This window comes from Tamandua tetradactyla, chromosome 5 (genome assembly GCF_023851605.1).
Source record: "Tamandua tetradactyla isolate mTamTet1 chromosome 5, mTamTet1.pri, whole genome shotgun sequence".
Classification (NCBI taxonomy): Eukaryota; Metazoa; Chordata; class Mammalia; order Pilosa; family Myrmecophagidae; genus Tamandua; species Tamandua tetradactyla.
The window spans coordinates 51,307,184-51,329,944 of NC_135331.1; the positions used below are offsets into that span (position 1 = coordinate 51,307,184).

The 22,761-nt window shown below is 49.8% G+C and overlaps 1 pseudogene; it reads left to right on the top strand.

Annotated features, from left to right (window-relative positions):
- Positions 1 to 382: 382 nt before the first annotated feature.
- On the top strand, positions 383 to 16,480 carry LOC143682426 (oxytocin receptor-like; annotated as a pseudogene).
- The last annotated feature ends 6,281 nt before the right edge of the window (positions 16,481 to 22,761 follow it).

Below are 22,761 nucleotides of genomic sequence, written 5' to 3' on the forward strand. Positions count from 1 at the left end.
GTCTAATCCTGTCGCTCCCTTCTCCGCCCCTGGAAGCGCCTGAGCATCTTAAGGAACTGGCGGTCCGGTAGAGGGTTCCGCTTTCTTGCAGCGGGTCAGAAGAGGCGCCTCGATCCCGGGGCCCGCAGCTGTGCCCGGGGTTAGAGACGATTTGGGATACCCGGGAAGGGGGGACAGCTGCGCCACATGCGCGTCCGCAGTGAACCGGAGCGGGCGCCTTACGGCCCCCGGTTTGTTCCAGGCTCGGACCCAGCACATCCGTCCGCGGGGGTCTCGGGGAGCCGAGCATGAGGCGCCCCTCAGCGCAGGCCGGGACGGGGCGTCGGGACCCCGTCCCCCCTTAGAGGACGCGAAGGCCGGGGGCGCACACGTGGCCGCGTCGATGGAGGGTACCCTCGCCGCCAACTGGAGAACCGAGGCGACGAACGCGAGCGCGGCGCTGCAGGGGACCCGGGACAACCACACGGCGGGACCACCGCAGCGCAGCGAGGCCCTGTTACGGGTGGAGGTGGCCGTGCTGTGCCTCATCCTCTTCCGGGCGCTGAGCGACAACGCGTGCGGGCTGCTGCCGCTGCGCACCACGGGCCATGAACGCTCACGCCTCTTCTTCATGAAGCTCCTGAGCGTCGCCGACCCGGTGGTGGCCGTGTTCCAGGTGCTGCCGCAGCTGCTGTGGGACATCGCCTCCCGCTTCTACGGGCCCGACCTGCTGTGCCGCCGGGTCAAGTACCTGCAGGCGGTGGGCATGTTCGCCTCCGCTTACCTACTGCTGCTCATGTCGCTCGACCGCTGCCTGGCCATCTGCCAGCCCCTGCGCGCGCTGCGCCGCCGCGCCGACCGCCTGGCGGTGCTCGCCACGGGGCTCGGCTGACTTGTGGCCAGCGCGCCGCAGGTGCACATCTCCCTGCGCGAGGTGGCCGACGGCGTCTTCGACTGCCGGGTCGTCTTCATCCAGTCCTGGGGGCCCAAGGCCTACATCTCGTGGATCACGCTCGCCGTCCACGTGGTGCCGGTGATCGTGCTCACCGCCTGCTACAGCCTCAATAGCTTCAAGATCTGGCAGAATCTGCGGCTCAAGACCGCGGCGGCGGCGGCGGCGGCCACTGAGGGACCCGAGGGCGCGGCGGCGGCGGCGGCGGGCTGCGGGGGGCGGCGGGGGACGCGCGGCCCCGTCGCGGGTCAGCAGCGTCAAGCTCATCTCCAAGGCCAAGATCCGCACGGCGAAGATGACCTTCATCATCGTGCTGGCCTTCATCGTGTGCTGGACGCCGTTCTTCTTCATGCAGACGTGGAGCGTGTGGGACGCCGACGCACCCAAGGAAGGTAGCGTTGGGCGGGGACCTGGGAGCTGTGGGCGCGGTGGCTGCGGGACCCTCGAGAGGGTAAGGGGCTTTTAAATTCAGGCAGAGGTGGGTTTGGGTTGTGCCTCCACTGTCACTGGTCGGGTGACTTTGGCCAAGAAACCTCCCTGTGCCTCGAGTTTCATTCTGTGAAATGGCGATAATGATAAAAGTATCAACTGCTCCTAAGCAGTAGGGGAAATGAAAGGAGAGATTTGTAGGTCAGCTGCAGCGGAAATCTCAGACCAGAATTTTGATGCAAGCTGCCTTCATTCAGTTTGATAACTGTTCTACTCTCTTCCCAAGGCCATAGACTTCTGGCTTCACTGAGCTCTCCCAATTTGCCCAGGGTTTGCCTAAGTGGCTGGGGTACTAGTCATTCGTTATTTATTGAGTGCCTGTGGTATGCCACCCAGAGTGGGCTAGGCAAAGATTGCTGTGAGAACCCAGCAAGACCAGGCTGGTTTCATCCTGGCCACACAGAACAGAGCATGTCCCGGGGCCCAGAGAGGCGAAGCCACTTGTCCCAGATCACACAGCAAGTCATAGCACACAGTCAGAGGCAGAGCTGCAAGTAGAGCTGGGTTTCCTGACCCCAGTGTTTTCTTCTGGCTAAGCTTCTTTGAAGGGTCCATGACTAGGGAGTGCTGAATGTGTCTCAACAAGACAGCCACACCTGCTGCCTGGGCAGGAGCCTAAGAGGTCTTAAGGTACTCAAACTGCAACCACTGAGGTAGTAAGACCAGCACCTCCTCAGGAATCCTGGGGAGACCTGGGGTCTAATGCTCCCTCCAGCCCTCAGCAGCGGTGGACTTTGGGTGAAAACCCCTTTTCCCTTTTGATGGTTAGTTTCTCACTTTTAGCGTGAGAATATTTTAGCATTCAGTTCATTCACTCCACAGATATTCTGGTTTCCGCCCCCCTCTCTCTGCAGTCCGGTCACCTCTCCTGTTCTGTGAGTCCTAGTGTTTTTTCTCCTTCCTTCCCCTGCCCCTCTTCCTTCCTCCGCCCTATAGAGGCGGCTTCCCATTTCCCAGCCTGCTCACCTGCTCTTCCCTTTCTCACACTTTCTCTGCTCCCTAAAGAATGAGATCGAATGGTCAGTACATGTCATACTTGCTAAATGAAGTATAGATTTTTTTTCTATACTTTAAAAGTACATCAAACAATTCACTTCTCCATCTTAAATATAAAACAGAAAGAAACAAAGAGAGAAAAAGGAAGGGAGGGAGGAAGAAAGGAAGGGAGGAAGGAAGAAAGAAAGAAAGAAAAAGAACCGTCGGCTAAAGTAGAGGCCACCGGTCTTCTGGGGACTTTCCAGTGGTCGGACCTTCGGCAGAGAAGGGCTCCTGCAGGAGTGCAACGGGACGTCAGCTTTGCTGCTCTGCTAATTCAGAGGAAGGGTGGGTGCCACATAGGGAACCCGGGTCTTCTCCTGGCCTCCTCAGCGTTCTCTGTGGGCGCTCTGAGAAGGATACACATGCACACCACAGGGGCAGGGAGGTCCAGGCACTGCCGCTGCGGGACAGTAGCCAGGATGTGGCCAGAGCCCGAGCCCTGGCCAGGTGTGAGACCCAGCAGGGGTGCAGGGGACAGGGCTGGGGCTCCGGGCACCCTCCTGCCTGGGAGTGCCTGACCTCAGGGCTGGGGGACAGATGTGGCTCAGCCAGAACGTCTGCCTTGTGCCCTCTTGGCATCAGTCTGGATGAGGGCAAGTGGCAGGCTGGGTCCTCAGAAATAAAAATGTTTGCAGTCAATTTGGAGATGTGAACTGTCGGCGATCCTCTCTGACCTCTTGTGGAGAAATGTGCTGGAGATATTCAAGAGATTTTGATTGGGAGGGTGGAATTAATGCACAGCCCCCCACTTTGCTCTACAGGAATTTACGAGAGAGGCCTCTTGCCTTTGCCCATCTGGGGAGTGAAATCGTTGGTCGGGGTAGCTTGGGGCCAACAGCGTGACATCATTCAGGCAAGCCCAGGGGTCAGATGGCCTCCAGTGGAGGCAGAGGAGTGTGGCAGTCGCGGGCTTTGTTCCTGCCAGTAGCTTCATCTTGAGAATCTCTGGAGGACTGGAATCTTGTTAAACTCAGCAGATCAGGGTAACAGAGAGGATGGCAAAGTCACGTTTGCCCTGGCAGCAGTTTTCCTGGCCCATCAGGAGACCCGAAGTCCCTCTCCGTGCTCACCCTCTCTGACGCCCTCCTGAGTCCCAGATGTTCCCTTTACATAAAACACATCTTTCCCCCATATGCCTCCACTCCTACCAAGTGCTGTCTTTATGGATTTAGAGCTCATCTTGTTCCCAAGGTAATGTGAGGAGGGCAGGAGCAGAATAGTTAAGGTGCCATGACTAGGTGAAATAAATAGGAGGAAACTGGGATGAAAGGAAAAAAAGGGTAGGGAAATAATATTACAATAATCATAATGATGATAATGATAAAAGTTCTGTGTCAAAAGGCAAGCTGTGCATATGATTCTGAGGTTCACAAGAGCCAAAGCAAAAAGGAATACTCTCCCCTTCAGTATTTCCACTGTTCAGGAGAGAAAACAATGAGAGGAGAAAAAAACAAAGTGAAGCCTCCTAGTGGTTTAAGGCGGTTTCCCCTGCAAAGCAGCCAGGTGACTCGGGGTGGCAGGGAGGGCCCTGATTTGGTGGGTCTGGTAAGGAGACCTGCAGAGAGAGGGTGAGGAGACGTGGCGTCCCACCGCAGGCTTGGACAAGCCCTGTATGTATCCTTCATAATCAAATCCCACAGCCAAAGATTTGGCACCGGCCTTTTCCCTTGAACCCGGTGGAACCGGCTTTGCTGTTTATCCGGAGGGTTCAGACCCCAGGTGCGTTCTGAGGAAAGAGGTGAGAGATGAAATGGGAGTTCAGGTGGTGATGAAGGTGGGATTGTTTGTATTTCAGGGGGGTTGTTGGCATTTCTTGGGTACGGTTGGGATGCATTTGAATTTCTGTCCCTAGTTTTCCCTTTACAGTGTCTCCCTCATGAAATGTCCCCCTGCAGTGGGTGGGGGTGAAACAGAAGAGGGGCAGGCTGGACACGGGGTGGGGGGTGCTGCCTGTCCACACCAGAGGGCCAAGTGTAGCTCCCATCTGTCTGCTGCTCTCAGCTGCCTGGGAGCCTGGAGGAGAAGTTTAGGAATGAGACGAAATGATTATCTCACTCCTACATCATGGATGAGCCATATGTATCTTTCAGAATCCACTGAAGGGAGAAAAGATCGTGAGAAAGGGCGGAACCTCCGCTTTATAGAGGATCAGAATCTCCTTCCAGGCCTGGCTGCAGCCCGGGACTGTGCAGACAAAGAGCAGGGGGTGGGAGCTCCCACTCCCCAGGCTCGGGCTGGCCTGCATTTAGTGCCTGCTCTGCTGTTTTTTCCTGTGTGTCCTTGAGCAAGTTGTTCACCCTCTCTGAGCCTCAGCTCCCCCTCTGTACAGCAGAAACAGCACAGCTTACCTCTTGGGTTTGCTGTGAAGATTGTATGTACCTGTGGCACCTAGGGTGCATGTGACCCATGCCACGCTTCTCTTTCTCTCTCCCCCTGTCTCTTTCTGCTTTTTAAAAGATTAATTTATATTCCTGGGATTGACCTTGAGAATCTTGGCAGTTTTTCCTGATGGAGGAAATAGATATTTTTCTCCCAGAGCTTAGGTGGAGGGTAGTGGGTGTTGGAAGCTGGAGCCTACAAGAAAATAGGCCATTGTATGTGGAGAAGGAGCTCATTCATGACAGCTGGAGGGATGGACTATAAGGTCTGTTGTGGCAGGGCCCCTGCTGCCCTACTCACTGGTGTCTCCCATGGGGAGCTCGGCCAGTGCTCGTTGAGCAAATGTGTGGACCGTGGGAGCAGCAGGGAGCCTGAGGTGAGACAGGGCTGGGTGTGTAGAGTACCACTCAGTAGAAATAAGGACTTTCTGGGCAGCCACCCATCAGTACTGGCTACCTGGTGAAGAAGTGAGTGACCCATCACTGGGGGGTAAGCAAACATCTGTCAGAGCAGGAGGAAGCATGCAGCGCACAGGAGAGCTGGCTTTAACCACTTCCCCATCTGTAAAATGAGCTTCCCAGCCCCTTTTTGTTCCTGTGGGCCCCGGTGTAGCCCACCACCTCGCCTTTCGCCTTTCCAGGGACGCTGGGCCATGGGACATGTGGCTGGACCGGGCTCCGGAGGGTGGGGGGTGCTGCTCTTCTCAACCAGACACGTGGAGAGCCTTCGGGGAAGGTGGGGTGGCAGGAAACTGGGCAGATTGTTCATTCAGGACATGGGAGGCTGCCAAGTTTGGCCCTCCTTGGGCCAATGAGACGGGCAGTTAAGGACCGCACTGTGGTCTGATTAAGCAGTTGTGAGTTCTTTTACGCTCTTGATTAATGTTAATGTTTACTCCTTGGGCTTCTGCCCCAAGGTGACTGCCCTCTACCCCCTCTCCACCTGCCTCTGCACCTCTTCCCCGAAGGATTGATTAATAAGCACGCACCCAAGATCTGTTAGGTGAGACTTTGCTGCCTGTTTTTCCCTTTTTGATAGATGGACGAGTGGGTTGGGGAAGAGGTGGGGATGTGGGAGACGGGGCAGAGCGGCTAGTGGAGCAGGCCTGCCCCTGCCTGCGTCACAGTCCCTGGAGCATTTGAGCTGCATGTGGGGCAGGGGTCTGGCATGGTCAGTGCTGTCTGAGTGGCAGCCCCCTGATGACCCCACCGCCTTGCACTGGCAGTTGTCGGAAGCAGGACGAACCCACGACCCTCACTGGATGCTGGAACTGGGTGGGGGTTAGAACTGAGCTCTCCTAGACCCTGGGCATCAGGCCCTGCCTGCCAGAGTCCCCCTGACCCACCCCCACCCCCAGAGATGGCCACGGGACGTGGCAAGAGCCCCCTTCAGTGACCTGGTCTTGTTGCCACGTGTGTGATGTGTGTGGACCTGGGGCCTATTTCCTGACCATCTGGGCCTCGGTCATTCCCGTCTGAGCAAGAAGGGTGACCACTCATGATAGCACAAGTGAGGCGTTGGGCTTGCTGATAACATAGCCACCATTTGCTGAGTGTCAACTGTGTGCCAGGCCCCTCCCCACCACCCCTGATACCCAAATGCAGCAAGGCAAGGGGGTATTGTCCCCATTTTAGATGTTGGGAAACTGAGGCTGTGTCTCCATTTTACCGGTTAGTGAGGGATGAGCTGCTCCACCTCACTCTCGGGTAAGTGGTAGAGCTGGGATTTGAACCCAGGTCACCTCACACCAGGAACTGACGGACTCCGTTCACCCTCCTCCCCAGGCAGCCAGTTTTCAACTGTGCTGCACCACCCTCTCCCTCGGAATTTCCTGGGCCGCTTGATAAAAAACTGATTCCTGGGCCCCACCTCACACCCATCGAAAGCCCTGCACTCCACTGGCCCCAAGGTCCCAACATTTTGGGTTCTTTCCTCTGGAATACATGCACACACACACACACCAACATCATGCCTGCTGATGGGCCTACCTGCTCAGCACTCTGGGTTCCAAGCCAGGCCCCTCTGACCCTTTGCCAGGCACCCCACAGATCCTACCGCCTGAGCTGCAGGATATCTCTCCTCCAGGTACTTTCCGTTCTCTTCCCAGTATCGCCTTCTTGGTTTAGGGCCAGGTTCTCAACCTGGGGCCGCATAATCTTTGTAGTGTGGGTGTTGGGGGCACTGTCAGGGCATCATAGGATATTTAGCAGCACCCCTGGCTTGTCCCCACTTGATGCTATTATCACCTCCCTCCCAGCCATGACTTCCCACCATGTCCCTAGACATTGCCAAATGTCCCCTGAGGGACAAACTCGTCCCTGGTTGAGAACATGTTTCATCTGCTATGTAGACATGGGCTGGACCCATACTCAAAAAATGAATGCACCACAGATGATCCCTCTGCCCTGGGCTCCAGCCAGCCTGCCTGGTCCACCCCCAGCCTGGCCTGAGAGCTCACTGCTTCCCACAAGTTCCTTCTGCTTTGCTCCCTTTGCACCTGTTGCCACCACGGTGATGCTCACCTCCAGTCTCTTCTGTGGAGATCCAAGCTTTGAAGCCCAAATACAAAGCCAGGATGGCTTTACGGCACCACCCCTGGGGGTTGCCATTTACACCACGATCTGTTAGAATGGTGCTCCCAGGAGCTGTGCAGCACACAGCCTGGGCAGCTGGATAGAGCAGCCTCATCCATTGCCCCCCACTCATGAAGTGCTCCATTTCCCCCAGCTGGGTCTCTCTCTTCCAGCACTCTGAATGTCAACACATTCATTCCACAGACAGTTACTGGGTGTCTCCAAGGCTCCTGTCCATAAGACCTGATCTTGGTTCTGCCATCCTCCAGTGAGGAGTTTGCTAAGAGCTATCTCCAGTTCTCCACCTGTCTTCCCATGGCCGACAGCTGGCAGGCACAGCAGTGGGTGGCTCAGGCTGAGGCTGGTCACAGAGTGCCAGCTATACTCACAGACCACTAGAAGAGATGCCTCCATTTCCTGCCAGGATCATGTCACCTTGAGGTGTACTCATGGAGTGGCAGCTGCGCCAGGGGTACCTGGTGAGAAGGAAAGGTGACAGGGCCCTTCCCTGCTAGGGGCAGGTGATGGTTCTGGGAGCTCAGCTGCTGCTCAGCCTGCACTGTGTGCTGGTCTGCCAGTCTCTACCTGTGGACATTGGCCAGGTGATTGAGCCTCCCTGGCGCTGAGCTTTCTGGGGTTAAGACTAGGCCTTACGTTGTGGGGAGGCTGAAATGAGCTCATAGGAAGTGCTCAATAAACATCTCCCTGCAAATAAAGAGAGAAGCTTCAAGAAATGTCAGGGTCCTGGAGTAAACCAGTGAGTTGGGGCTGGGGTGAGGAGGCTGGGAGTGGTTTTAAGTGCAGGGATAGGAGGCGTCTTGGAGGTTTCACAAAGGGGCTGCGGTTTATATGTGTGGGTGGGAGGGGCACAGTGGGTGGTGGATGGAAGTTCCCCAAGCCCAAGGAAGCTGAGAGCAAGAGCTCAGGGAGGTGAGGAGGAGCTGAGGCTTGGCTGGAAGAACCTCCGCAGGAGGCCAGCTGGAAGGCTCTGGCTCCGGGTTTTGGAAGTGCCCTGGTGGTGGTTCTTGCATGAGAGGTGGGCAGAAGGGTGTCCTCCATGTCCCAGCTCCCAGGCCAGTTATAGTCCTTTGGTCCTGGCTGAGACCGCTGAGGGGCAGCCTCTGCCAGCCCCTCCCTTTGTGCTCCCCTGGGAGCCGGTGTGTCCTGCCCTTGGGCTGGAGGTCTTAGTGACAGGCCTCTGCTCCCCTGGCCTGCACCTCACAGGTCGAGGGTCACTCTTGCTCATTCTGTTTCTTTGTCTCCCACCTGACCTTGAGATCTGAGTGTGAACATCATTTTCCTGGAGGGAATTGCATTTGGCTCCAGTCATCTTGTTAGGAGGCCGACTCCTTCCACTGAGCAGGGAAATTGTCTTTTTGCCTTGCCAACATGCTGGTGATGGTGGCAAGTTTATCAGGATGGCCTGCCTGCTAATTTCATGCTTCAGTTCAGGTCAGTACCTTATTGAACTCCTCTTATTTTCCAGGCTCTCTACTAGTGACCAAGACAGAGACACAGTCCCCAACGGAGGAATATAAAAACATAACTAACAGTTCTATGATAAGATGATGCTATAATAGAGGTATTTACTTATCAGGTAGGATGAATGCCCTGAGGAAACATTAGGTAATTCTATCTCTCTGGGAAAATCTGGAGGGCTTCAGAGAGGAAGCAACATTTGAAGGGGGTTTTGAAGGATGAGTAGGAGCTGGCTGTTCAAAGAAACAGCTGGACATTCCATGTTGAGATTGTTGGACAGTAACTTTATCTACCCCCTGTTTCCTTTCTATACAATGTGAACCAGTTGGAGGGATGTTTCTCAAAGTTTAATTTGAGGAACCACCTGGGGATTTGATTAAAATGCAGATTCTGACTCAGGAGCCGGAAGTAGGAGTCCAAGGGTCTGCATTTCTGACGAGCCTCCCTGCGATGCTGATGCAGCTGGTGCGGTGACTACACTTTGGGTAGCCAGGCTTTCATACATTACCTCTTTACCAAAACCCACTGTTTGCTTTTACCCGTGTGGCCCATATTGTTTGTGGTTCCCCTCAGGGTAAGAAAGGGCTGGTCTCGCAGTGGTCATTTGCTTCTAGTTGTAGCTATTCCTTAGACCTGGCCCAGTGACTGTGCCTCCAGATTTGAGCTGCGACATGATAGGAGCCCACCCTAAACTCTGTAGCCCACACATTGCACACTTAATCCCTGCTTTATGGTCATGGGACAGCTTTACATCTGTCATTTTTAGAACAATCCCAATTTTGTAAAATTGTGCTCTTTCCAAAGAAGGCATCTTATAATATACAGCAGGATTCAAACTTTCTATAAGCATAAATTCTAAAATGATTTGTCAAAGAAAAGCCTTGTTAAGGCCTTGGGTTCCAAATCCCTACACAGTCCCTATAAGGGATTAGAAGGAATTCCCGAGCCCCTGGGGGGTGGCATGGGGAGGGGTGGAGATGTCTTGTTCCAGCAGGCCCATGCTAGGAGGGAGAGGGCCTCTTATCAATGCTGATAAGCTCGACTTGACTCAGATATGCCTTTGAATTGCCTGTGAAACCCATTCCTTGCCTCCTGAACTAAACAGCGCAGGCGACTGTGACCAGCTGCCCATCAGCTGCTCGGGGCTAATTCGGGCTTCGTTTGACCAGGCCAAAGGGATGCCGGGAAACTGGAGCAGGGGAGTTCTTGGGCCCCAAGCAAGGCCAGGCTAGTGATAAGATGGAGCACTCACCCCACGGCAGTGCCTCTGCTTCCCACCCCTCCATGAATCATGCTTCTAAGTGGAAATCCAGTGTTGGTTCTCATCTCCCGGAGGCAGGGTTGCAGGGCAGGTGACATGTGCTCCTGTCACTGCTCGTATCCCCGGAGGCCTGAGCAGACCTCATTGAAGCATCCCCCCCACCCCCCCAGCCCTGTGCCCACCAGCCCTGCCACTGCTCTGGTCCCTCTTTCCTGGAGGGCAGGGCCTTGGCAGGTAGCTGAGGTCCCTGCCCAAGGCACAGATGGAAGCCGCAGGAGAGGAAGGATGGAAGGCTGACCTCTCGCCCGGCACAGGTGCGAGGCTGGGTGGGACCAGCGCAGGGAGGCGTGAGGGCCCAGCCCCCGGACCAGCGCCCTCCACTCTCCTCTTCCTTCCCGGAAGGATCCGCCTGGACAGCGCTGCAGTGCTGGGTCCACAGTCCCTGCTCCGTCGGCGGTGGGAGGTGCTGACCGCAGGCCGGTGGGAGAAGCTCGATCGGAAGAACTGACTTTTCACGTGAAGACCCTAAAATCCTGCCCTGACCCAGGGTTGGAGCAGCCTTCCCTTCCGGGTTTCTCACATCACTGACGGAACCAGTTTTCCCAAAACGGACTCTCCAGGGTTCCTTTCTTGCTCGGTAACCCCAGGGCTGTGTGTGTGAGAGAGAGAGAGTGTGTGTGTGTTTAAGGTGTTAAGAAAATACTTTCTTTAATTGCCCTGGGATCAGGAGTCCCCAGAACTTAGAACTAAAAAAAAAAACTACTGCAGTTGATCATCACTCATGTCCATTATTAATAATAAACACTCGAATATGTCTTTCTTACTCACAAAACCCTTTTGCACTCTTTTCTCCCCTTTCTGATGACCTTGTAAGTGTCACCTGTGCTTTACAGACAAGGAAACTAAGACTTGTAGGGTAGATATGGCTCAGAAAAAGGGCAGGTTGGGGGGGGGGATTCAGAGCCCCATTGTTTGACTCCAACCCCTGTGTCCCCGGTTTCTCCCTCCCCACCCTGGAGCCCGTGATTTCCTGGGTGCCTGGGTGTCCTCTCTGAGTGGCCTGCTTTGCCACCTGACCCCACGCTTCTGTGCTGGGTGGGTTCTTACTTTCAGGCCCTGCCTCCCTCTGCAAGGGCCTTGTCATCTCTCTGCTCTGTGTACAATGTGGTAGGGGACCCGGGGGGGGGGGGAGTCTGAGCCCTTGGGGACCCCATGGAGGAGAGAGAATGTCGGTACACGGGAAACTAGGAGAAGCCTAGTCTGTTTCTCTTTCTTTCCCCTTCTGACTTGGAAGCTTCTCAGAGGAATTTCTGATCGTGTCTTTTCCTTGCTTTAAAAACCGCTGGCTCCTGTGGCCAGTGTGCTAAAGCTCAGAGTTCTTCCTGCGGCATTGAAAGCCTTCTGCAGTGTTGGCTCCCACCTACAGCTCAGCTCACCCACCGCCTGGACCCAGACTTGCTCAGAGCTTCTCAGAGGCCCTGGTCCTTTTGGATCCCTTGCATGGGCTTATTGCTCTCAGGAATGCCCACCTCTGGACCTCTCCCTGCCCTGAGAAGTTTGCATGTTTTATGACGGCTTCCAAGCTTCCTCTTCTGCTGCGTTACTCTCCCGATGGCCCCTTCCTGCCCAACCAAAGTGAGCTGAAACTTCCCGTGGGCTGTCATGACGTGGCATCCTCACCTGTACCATACCCACTGAGTGTGTGGTGGTTGGTGAGGTACAGCTATGTATACTCACTGTATACATGTAAGCCATTAACCTGCCCTGTCTGAGGTCAGGTTTCCCAGGAAACAGACCATGAGGGGGTTTATCAGATCCAGTGAGGCCGTGAAGGAAGCAGGAGGGAGCAGGGAGAGCAGTTGGGCTTCAATGCAGCTGTGGCAGAGGCCTCAGGCCCTCTCCCAAGGAGCTGGGGAGCTGGATGGCCCTTCAGGGGCCAAGGCAATTCCCTGGGGGGACATAGCTGTGTGCATTCAGCAGCCAGCTTGGGGCACAAGTGCTTGTCTCCCAAAGGGGTATCTGCATGGGGCACCACAGCACCCACTGCAAACCTGCTAGACCCAGCGGGCAGGCACCAATCTAATTCACCTGTTCAATAAATGCCTGTCAAAGTGGCTATCCAGGGAGTGGGTATTTTTTGAAAGAAGACAGATGTGGTAAGGATTTCAGTTAGACAAACACCAAGAGAGCCATTTGCAATTCACCAGAATTTGCAGGTGAGTAGAAAGGAGAGGGGACAAATTAAGGTGCAGGAAAACAGCAGCTTGTCCAAACTGTGATGTCCAGGCTAGTGCATGAGCTAAAACAGATCTCAGCACTTTGCCAGAGATCTAATACCTAGAATCTGCAGGGAAAGAGCAGGCATTCTCAGGTAGGAGCCTGCAAAGGGTCCCAGTTAGATAGAATAAAATAAAGGCATTCCGATACAATAGGTAATTTCCTTTTTGTTTCTGCCCCCATCCCTTCTGTGACTTTGTGGAACCCATACACCCACCTTGTCCTCCCAAAGATGGCCCATCCTTTCAAACTGCTTTACAGTTAGCAGAAAATTACAAGCTAACTGAAAAGGGAGGATCAGTGCTGGAGGTGGAAGCTTCTGAGCCAGTATAAGAATCTGCATATAAAAGCTGACCTTCTTGGCCATGTGGTCTGGCCCAAGGGTCACCCAGAGCAGACACAGCCTTACGGTAGTGAGGCTTCCAGAAGCTCAGCTGGTGGGCCCAATGCTGTGTGCACCACCCTGGGCTGGCTCAGATTCCAGCCCAGGAAGCAGCCTTGCCCCTAGTTTTGCACATGTTGGCTCTAACTTTGCTATTGAAAAGAAAAATAGCGCAAATTTTTTGCACACTCACTCATCTTTGTAGAAATGACAATAACTATGCTTTATTGAGTATTTACTGTTATTAAGTGCCCGGAATCATGGAAAGTTTCGTTACTTTGAGGCTTCATTATACCTGGTAACTTGCTGTCTGTGCCCTTGGGGAAGCCACTTCCTTTTCCACATGTATAAAATGGAAATGATGGCTGCTTTGAAATGTGCAAGCTTGGATGGTGATTGCCATGGTCGGCTTTGCTGGTGTTGTCACACAGTACTGGAAATGGCACTGTGAAATGCAAGGACAGTATTTTATGTGCTTTGTTCTTTTCTGGCTCCTCTGTAATCCTGAGAAGCCTTTCTAGCTGCCAGAAAGGCAATGTGTGACCTAGGCAAGACACAGTGAGTACAGAAAGCAGGTTGAGGTGGAGTCGGGCACTCGCCTACTCAGAAACCATCAGTGGCTCCATTACTCATGACTCAGTACTCTAGAGTAAAGTTACACTCAGCCTGGACCCAGGATCCTCCTCAGCTTGGTTTTAAACCATCTTTCTAGCCTCTTCTCCCGTGAAACCTCCCTTGTCCTCCTCTTGCCTTCTTGGCAGTCCCTGAATGCTCCTGGACCTTCTCCCTTACAGGCTCACTTACATTCCTCCATGTGAAGTTGTCCTCCAGGGCATCTGTTTTGTTTATTTCCAAGTTGTTCTCATTTCAGCTGATTGTGGAGGCTTGAAATTCCATTCCTGGGGGCTCATATCTTTGATTAGGGTATTGCCAAATTAAAAACATCCAAATAGACCTTCAGCATTTGGTGGCTTAAGGCAAGTAGGCTCAGCCTGAAGAAGTTTCTTCATCCCCCAAGGAGCTAGACCAACCTAATAATTTTCATCTGCAGCCACCAGGTGGCAGCAGAGGTGCTGGTTACAGTCCAGAGGCCTCCAGCCAACTTGGAAAAACATTGCTACTTAGGAATTAATTAACTGTTCCTTTTTTTTTTCTTTTGCTGTTGATGTTTGTGTAGTATTTTTTTTAATAGGATAGAAAAGTTAAAACAGCCAAATATAAAGTAGCTTAAATGAAAAGGTAAGATTATGCCGTATAATTATATACAGCTAGGTAAAATTTGGTGCCTTTCAGAACAAGCCTTAGCTTCATTCTTGATACTCTCTTCTCTCCCAATTCACAGTTCTTTCCACCTGCATACTTCTCTTTGTGGCTGATAGTTTACTTCTCAATGCCTTCTTTTCTTTTGAGTTTTATGTGTTGACTTGTCTCTTTTATCTTTTTAACTATGATTTTGAAGATATCCTATTTGAGTCATTGTTGATGATTTTTCATTCTGTTGGTGAAATATGTCACCAGAAGTTCCTAGAATTAGATTTATCATCTTATCCATCAAATCAAAGCAAAATTTTTTCATTGTTTTATAGAAAGCAAGGGATTCAGTAATGTTTTTTTTTCCTTTCATGTTTCCATTCTTTATTATTATTTTAGCTTAAGGATTTAGTTCTCCTCCTTTGCTTTCTAAAAATTCTCTTTTGCAAAATTTTTGCTTTTTATTTGTTGTTGTTTGCTTTTCTTCTAAAGGTGCACCAATTACTCAGATGAGTAGTTCTCAAACTTGAGTGTGTGGCAGAATTACCTGTGAAAGCAAGTTGTAAGCCTCGCCCTACCCCAAGGATCTGGTTCAGCAGTTCTCAGATGGGGCCTGAGAAATTGCATTTCTGATCAATTAGATCCTGTTGATCTGAGGACCCACTTTGAGAACTGCTGACTCAGACTTATAGCCCTTCTGCCTTGGTGCTTGAAGACAGGTTATGGACATCTCTGCATTGAGGGTTGGGTCTGCATCTCATAGCTTTAGCGTCGCCAGTGGGGAGTCCTTCCCTGAACTTAGTTCTTGAAGGCTGGAGCAATGTTTTGTAAATTTTTTTTGCAAAAAAGACATAAGACTGGTGGATTTCCTGAGGCTTCTTGTGGTTGCCTTCACTCAAAAGGATTATTACTATGCACAGAGTCCTGGTTTCCCTGAGGGTTTCTGGAGATGTGACCTCAGTGTCACTTTTGGAGGAAGATGTCTGCTGTTTACCAGCTTTAAGACCCAAATTTCTTTCCCCTCTGCTTGGAGTATCTGGGATTAGGATCTTTTCCCTCCCCATTGAAGCTTGAATTTGTGACAAACTATCTGTCCTGAAGTTGATTTCTGATCCTTAGTTTTGCCTGAAACTCAATAAATCCTTGATAAAATATCTTTTGCACACTGCCTCAGATAATTTTTAGTGTCATTCCTTTTTCCCCCATGGAAATCCTATTGTCACCCTGAGGCAGTGCCCTAGGGGGATGGCCTCCCAGACACATTTTAAATTTCACCCCTGGTGGAGACACCAACTTTTCCTGCCTGAGCCATTTTTCTGCCCAGAGCACCCTCCACTCTCCTCTTCTTTGCCTGGAACACTCAAAAGCATCTTCCAGTGAGGTCTCCCTCTTCTGTGCACCACCCATGATTCTCTTTCAGGGTTGCCCTCTCCTTGGCACACCCACCTAACCCATATCACCATGCTACTCTCTGGTTCGGTGTATTTTTGGATCCTTAGTGCCTATGTGGGTGCCTGGTATGTGGGAGTGATAGAGCTGCCACTTATTAGGCACTTACTGTGTACCAGCCACTCTTGAGTCCTTCCAGCATTCCTGGGAAGGTTGGGTACTATTGTCATCCCCATGTAAATATTAGGAAACAGAAACTTGGGGAGCTAAAGTAATTCATCACTGGTGGGGCTGAATGCAAACCTTGGGTGGACAGACCCTGGACTCAATACCAGCCGTGTGAATGATGGTGAACTGGGAGCCCTGACAAGTATGTTCTTGCTGAGGGATGCTTCCTATTAGAAAAAAGGTAGGGAGAGTTCCAGGGCTTAGTTGAGCCTGCAAGGTCTTGGGAGGCAAGCTAAACACACCTTTTCTACCTCCATCACCACCCTGAGCAAGGATAGTGACGGGAGACAAACTTTGCCACTTTAGTTGCCCTTTAGTGACCAGCACCTGGTACTGGATGCAGGCTCAGGAAGCAATGGTTAAGTCAGATTGGGATGGAAGCCTTGGCATCTCAAGGATGCTCCAGTAATAATAGCTTCTCTCCTTTCTTCCCACACCCCTGCCCTTCAGCCTCAGCCTTCATCATAGCCATGCTCCTGGCCAGTCTCAACAGCCACTGCAACCCCTGGATCTACATGCTCTTCACAGGCCACCTCTTCCATGAACTCATGCAGCGCTTCCTCTGCTGAGTCTCCAGCTACCTGAAGTGCCACTGACCAGGAGACACAAGCGTCAGCAAGAAGAGCAACTCGTCCACCTTTGTCCTGAGCCGTTGCAGCTCCAGCCAGAGGAGCTGTTCCCAGCCATCCATGGTGTGCCCCCACCTGGGTCTGGACTGCCTCCCAAGGTTCGGATTGTGCTGACCTGGACAGTCAGCCCCTTGGTGGCCATGGACGTATGTGTGTAAGCTACCTACCAGTCTGTATCCCTCACACTTTGGGGCAGCTTGACAGGGGGAGGGGGGATTGTGAGTTGGGTTGGGAGTGCTGTCTATGGTAGAAGACAATAGAGTGACTTGGTCATCTGACCATCCCCTGGATCTCCCCTGGGTTCCCATAAGAACTTCTGCCACCATGACCCCATTGCTACCCTTGGCTAGTAGGGGGTTGAATTTTACCTAGACCTGTAATTTCCCTCTAATATCTTTTTACTCCTTTATTCTGGGATCTTGTGAAGGATGGTAAGTAGAGGATTGTCAGGAAGCCCAGAGCTTTGTGGTGAGGGTGAGAATGGGTCCTCAGGTGGAGAGAGCAGTGCTGATGTCCTCCTGACCTCAGCGTGCTTTTGCCTTTGGGTGGAGAAATCCGAGCTTCCTTGGATACCAGTGTGTCAGAGGAGCAGATTATCCTAGGAGACCATCTGGTAGAGGTTGCTGATCAAAACTTGGATTAGAAAAGTTTAAGAAGTCAGTCAGTGTTTAAGAAATAATTGGGCAAGAGAGGGAAATAAGAGGCATCCAGTTTGGAAAGGAAGAAGTAAAACCCTCTACTTGCAGATGGCAAGATTTTGCATATATTATACATACAAGATCCTAAGAAATCCACTAAAAGCTCTATTAGAATAAAAAGTTCAGCAGGGTTGCAGGATACAAGATCAATATACAGAAAACCACTTGTATTTCTGTGCACTAGTGATGAACAGGATGGAAATTATATTAAGAAACAATTCCATTCCTAATAGAATCAAAAGAATAAAATATTTAGGAATGAGTTTTATAAAAGAAATGTGAGACTTGAGACTTGTACACTGAAAACTACAGACATTGAAAGAAATTAAAGAAGACTTAAATAAACAGAAGACATACCATGTTTATGGATCAGAAGACCTAATATTGTTAAGATGGCCAGATTGATCTACACTTTCAGTGCAATCCCTTTCAAAACCCAAGCTACCCTTTTAATAGAAATTGACAAGCTGATTCTAAGATTCGTATGTGAATGCAAGGGACCCAGAATAGCCTCAACAATCTTGAAGACACACAAAGTTGAAGGACTTACACTTCCCAATTTCAGATTTCCTACAAAGTTACAGTAATTAAGGCAGTGTGACACTGGCATATGTATAGACATATAGATCAATGGAATATAATTGAGAATCCAGATATCTGTCCTTACATTAATGATCAGTTGATTTTTGACAAGGGTGCCAAGACAATTCAGTGGGGGAAAGAATAGTCTCTTCAACAAATGTTGCTGAGACAACTGAATATCCACAGGCAAAAGAATGAAGTTGGACCCCTACCTTACACCATATGTAAAGATTATCAGAAAATACATCAAAGACTTAACTTTAAGAACTAAAACTATAAAATTCTTAGAAGAAAACATAGGCATAAATCTTCATGACATTGGACTAGGCTGTGGTTTCTTAGCTATGATACCAAAGTACAAGTGACAAAAGAAATATATACATTTAATTTAATCAAAATTAAAACCTTTTGTGCTTCAAAGGACACCATCAAGAAAGTGAAAAGACATACCGCAGAATGGGAGAAAATAGTTGCATCATATATCTAATAAGAGATTTGTATCTAGAATGTAATAAAGCTCTTGCAACTCAACAATAAAAAGACAACCCAGTTTTAAAAGGGGCAAGATACTTGAATAGATATTTCTTCAGAAAGATACGTAAATAAATGGCCAATAAGCATGCAAAATCATGCTCAACATTATTAGCTGTTAAGGAATGGCAGCAAAGCCACAGTGAGATGCCATTTCACACCCGCTAGGATGACTGTGATAATAATAAGAATGAAGGACTGTACCAAGTGTTAATGAGGCTGTGGAGAAATCGGAACTTGCATATGTTGCTGATAGGATTGTAAAATGGTGTAGCTACTTTGCAATACAGTTTAGCAGTGCCCCAAAAAGTTAAGCATAGAAGTTACCACATACTATATATCCAGGAGAGCAGGAATCAGCGACACGACCAGACATGTGTACACTGGTGTGCATAGTGGCACTATGCATAATGGCCAAAAGATGGAAGCAATCTGAGAACCCATCAACCAACAAGTGGATGTACAAAACGTGGTATTTACACACAATGGAATATTATGCACCAGTAAGATGAAACGAGGTCCTGAAAAAAGCATATGACAATTTGGATGAATCTTGAGGATTAATGCTGAGTGAAATAAGCCAGACACGAAAGGATAGATAGCATATGATTTCACTATAATGACTCTGGTAAAGAGAGAAAATTCCATACGGCCTAAGAAGAAAATCTGTACTCATATACAGCAATGAACGAGATGTTGCATCTCTGCAGTAAATGGCTTCCCTCTGTTTCACATTTTCAACATTGCCCATTCATAATAAAGATTCTATGAAAAAGAAAAAAAAAAAGACCCATCCTGATTGAATTGAACCACACCTTAATTGCAGTAACTGTATCAAAAATTCCTACTTCCACAAAGTTCCCACTCACAGGCATGGATTACATTTAAGAAACTAAAAAAAAAAAAAAAAAGTCACCATATGACCGAGTAATTCCATCCTTAGACTTACCTAGGAGAATTGAAAACTTGGGTGCAAGTGTTCATAGCAGCATTGTTTATAATAGCCAAAAGGTGAAAACATCATGAATGTCCATCAACTGATGGATATATGGATGTGTAAAATGTATAGCCACACAGTGAAATATTATTCAGCCATTAAAAGGAATGCTGTCCTGCTAACACGCTGCCATGTGGGTGAACCTCTGCATCTTACTAAGGAAAGGAGGCTAGACACAAATGGCCACATATTAGGCAATTCCATTTTTATGAAATGTCCAGAATAGGACAATCTTTAGGGACAGGACTGGATAAGGGGTTGCCGGGTGCTGAGATTCGGGGGAATGGAAAGTGACAGCTCATGCATGGGGGGTTTCTTTTGGGGGGATGAAATAGTTCTGGAATTAGAGGTGATTGTTGCACAGCCTTGTCAATATACAAACAACCATTATGCCATACACTTTAAAAAATAAAAACGACATTCAACAACTGAATTAATGAAATGGCAGTTTGATGGATGGATTTCTTGGAATCTCTTACCTCCCAGAGTTTTTATTTCTTTGTGAGTCACACGCCAAAGAGCTCTCATGTATTCTTACTCAGTTTTCCTACAAGAGATGGTGTTTCCAGTTTGGCTGAAAGTAACTGTAACAATTATACCGCCACCTCCACCCCATCCTGCTTTAGGAAAGGCACCTGTGAGGCCCTGTGGATGCCAGTCACTACAGCGAGCCTCCCTGTTCCTTGTAACAAAGCCTTCCAAGGGGCTCTGAGGGATTTTCTTACCTGGTAGACATGTTTCAAATGTTCTGTTGGCCTTGAGGGCAGGGAGCCAAGTGTCCAAGAAATACCTTTAGTTGGTAAATACAGGACACTATGGATCAGAGGTTTGCAGTCCAGGACTGGCCACCTCAGTGGCACTCTGGGGCCCACGGTCTAATCCTTTTTTATTTCCAGATACATTTTGGGATTCACTGGGACACAGCAAGAGCACATCCCAAAAGCCACGTGTCGTCCCTCTCTCTCTCCATGCTTTCTTTCTCCCCCTCCACAAGCACGCATGCGCGCACACACATACACACACACACACATACACACACACACACATGCTAGACAGTGATATACACTAAATGTCAATTTTTAAGTCCCAAAAATTGAGTACAATATCTTCAGAACTAGTTGCAGACTGAAAAGAGGATCACCTTTGGCTCAGAGCATGGCACAGTGTTGCTGTGACACTCACAGTGTCAGCCCCAGCCTGGCTCTGCTCTTTGGGATGTTAGCAGGATGCTGGTTTGGGGTCTTAGTCCCTGCCTGCTGAGCCACCAGGGAACTTGGGGTGCAAATGCAGCAGAGGCAGGGTTCTCTTAGCCTCCAAGCCTCTTTGCTCGGCAGCCAGAGAGGCCCCAGGCACTGCGCTCCCAGGGAAGTTGCCATCCCAGCAGCCAACAGAGGCCACTGGGATCAAGGAGAAGAGATTCATGGTAGGTTTTCTAACCAGCAGTACAACCTGCCTGGGAAGCCTGGAGTGGCAAGGTGCAGAACTATTTTTCTCAGCATCAGAACCAACTGGGACACTTCCCTTATTCTCTTCCTGTGACAACTCTGCATGATATCTTGGGTCTCCTCTGGTTCAGGGGTCTGTGTTTATAGCAAACAAGTGATGTTTGATTTCAACAGCGCCGCTGGCTGTATCCTGCCCTCCCCCATCCCCCAATGTCATCTGAGCATCTTCTCACTGTTTCCTAGTCTTTCCCCAACCAGTGCCTAGAAGAATGAGTTTGAGGTTTCCAAAACACTGCCTCGGTCTCAGGAGCTCAGCCAGTCATTTCTCTCCTCCTATCCCAGACCCCATGCCTGAGATCTGGGGACAGTCATTTCCCACAATTTCAAAATCTGTTTACAAAATTAATGCATAGCTACAGGTGCCAGGAAATTGGAGATGCAGACTTCCATCTGGAGTCATTAATTGTTCAGGTTGTTAAAGTGGAATGCGAGCCATTACAGACTCTGAGTCTTATTTCTTCATGCCTTGAGAAGAAATTTTGACAATTTGGTCTCCTCTTGGAGTGAAGTCAGGCAGCTTCAGAGAACAACACCAGTGTCTTTTAGGAAGATCATGGCTTCCAAGTGCTTAACTTTTTTGTATTTAATTGCAGTGAAACATTACTTAATGCAAAATGTAAATTCCTTAATTTCGTTCTGCTGTGCTGACTTTCTGTGGACTCCCTGTGTGAAATTCTAGCAATGAAAGGTATGACCGATAATGAGATGTCTACTTTGTTAGCTGCTTTATAAAAGGTGCACTTAATAAACTTTTTTTCTTACATTGCCCTTACCCCCTTCCTCCCTCCCAAGAGTGGTGACCATTCCTGGTGGGTTGCAGACTTGAACTTCCTTGCAGGGTTGCAGAGTTATCTGCCTGCTTCTGGCAAAGGTGCATCTGGGTTGTGGTGAGGGGAAACTGGGGGCCTGGTCCCATTGTGTGAGGTCACAGCTGAAGTTGCTTTTCCAAGCTCTGTCAGAAGATGCTTTGAGACCTGGGGACAAACCTTAGGTGTGATCAGCCACACTGGCTGCGTGCTGCAATCTAACTTGGGAGATGCTGGCATTCTGGATCATCAGCTAGAAGGGACCCGAAAAAATATTGCTTAAAGTGGGATTTGGTGGTGACCTGTGCCAGAGCCACAGACAGATTTGTGTTAAAATGCGGAGTCCTGGGCCCCACAACTAAATCAGATTCTGGAGCTGGGTCCCTGGAATCTGCCTTTTCAAACAAGGGTCCCTGATGATATTTCAGTTTGTGAATGAGAGGGATTTTTGCAAACAGAAGCTCTGCCTTCCACCTTCTGGTCCATTCTCACTACGCTCCTGAAGTGTTTTTCTGTATGCTACTTCTCACAGCAATTCCTGGAAGGGTCAGAGCTTCTCAGGCATATTTGCATTTAAAATATGCGTACCTTCTTTAGTTCTGTGAACTAGCACCTGTCAGAGAAAGAGAGTTTGAAAAATTGGAGACATAATCAGATCCAGCTATAACAAATACCCCGATGGTAAAAATCTGTGTAACTCAAGCTTCCAAGTCTGTAACTCATGACTAATGATTTCAAGATGTGTTGGAAAGGACAAACAGGTCCTTCAAGGAGAGGCTAAGTGCCATCTGCCTCCATTTTCAGCAGGAAGAGCCTGCAGCTGCTGGGTCTACCTCATGATGTAGAACAGCCCTTGGTAGAGAAAAGCCCTCGGCCCTTCCCTGGCCAGCTCTGTGCCTTTTTGGCAAGTTTGCTGACCTCTCTGGGCTGTGATTTTCTCATCTGCAAAGAAAAGGGATGAATAACCAAGTGTTTACTTTAACATGTGCCGATATCTGCATCTTACTTTGAAATGCATATACAGCTGGGATTGGTCTCTGGATCCAGGGATGGATAGACAGATGGAGATGGGATAAAACGGGAGGAGTAAAATGTTATGCGAGCATGCAGGTGTTCACTACAAATCCTTTCAACTTCCCTCTGTGTTCTGTGATATTATAAAATGTTGGAAAAATTAAAAAGAGTTGAAATTTTGGAGCTGAAATATGAAATGGATATTAGAGATCATTTTATGGATGATAAAATAGAGATCAGGTCCTGAAGCAGAAGGAGAGGCCACCTGCATCCTGGCTCCTGGTCTGTATCTTCCACCACAAGGCCTCCTGGGCTGGTGGCC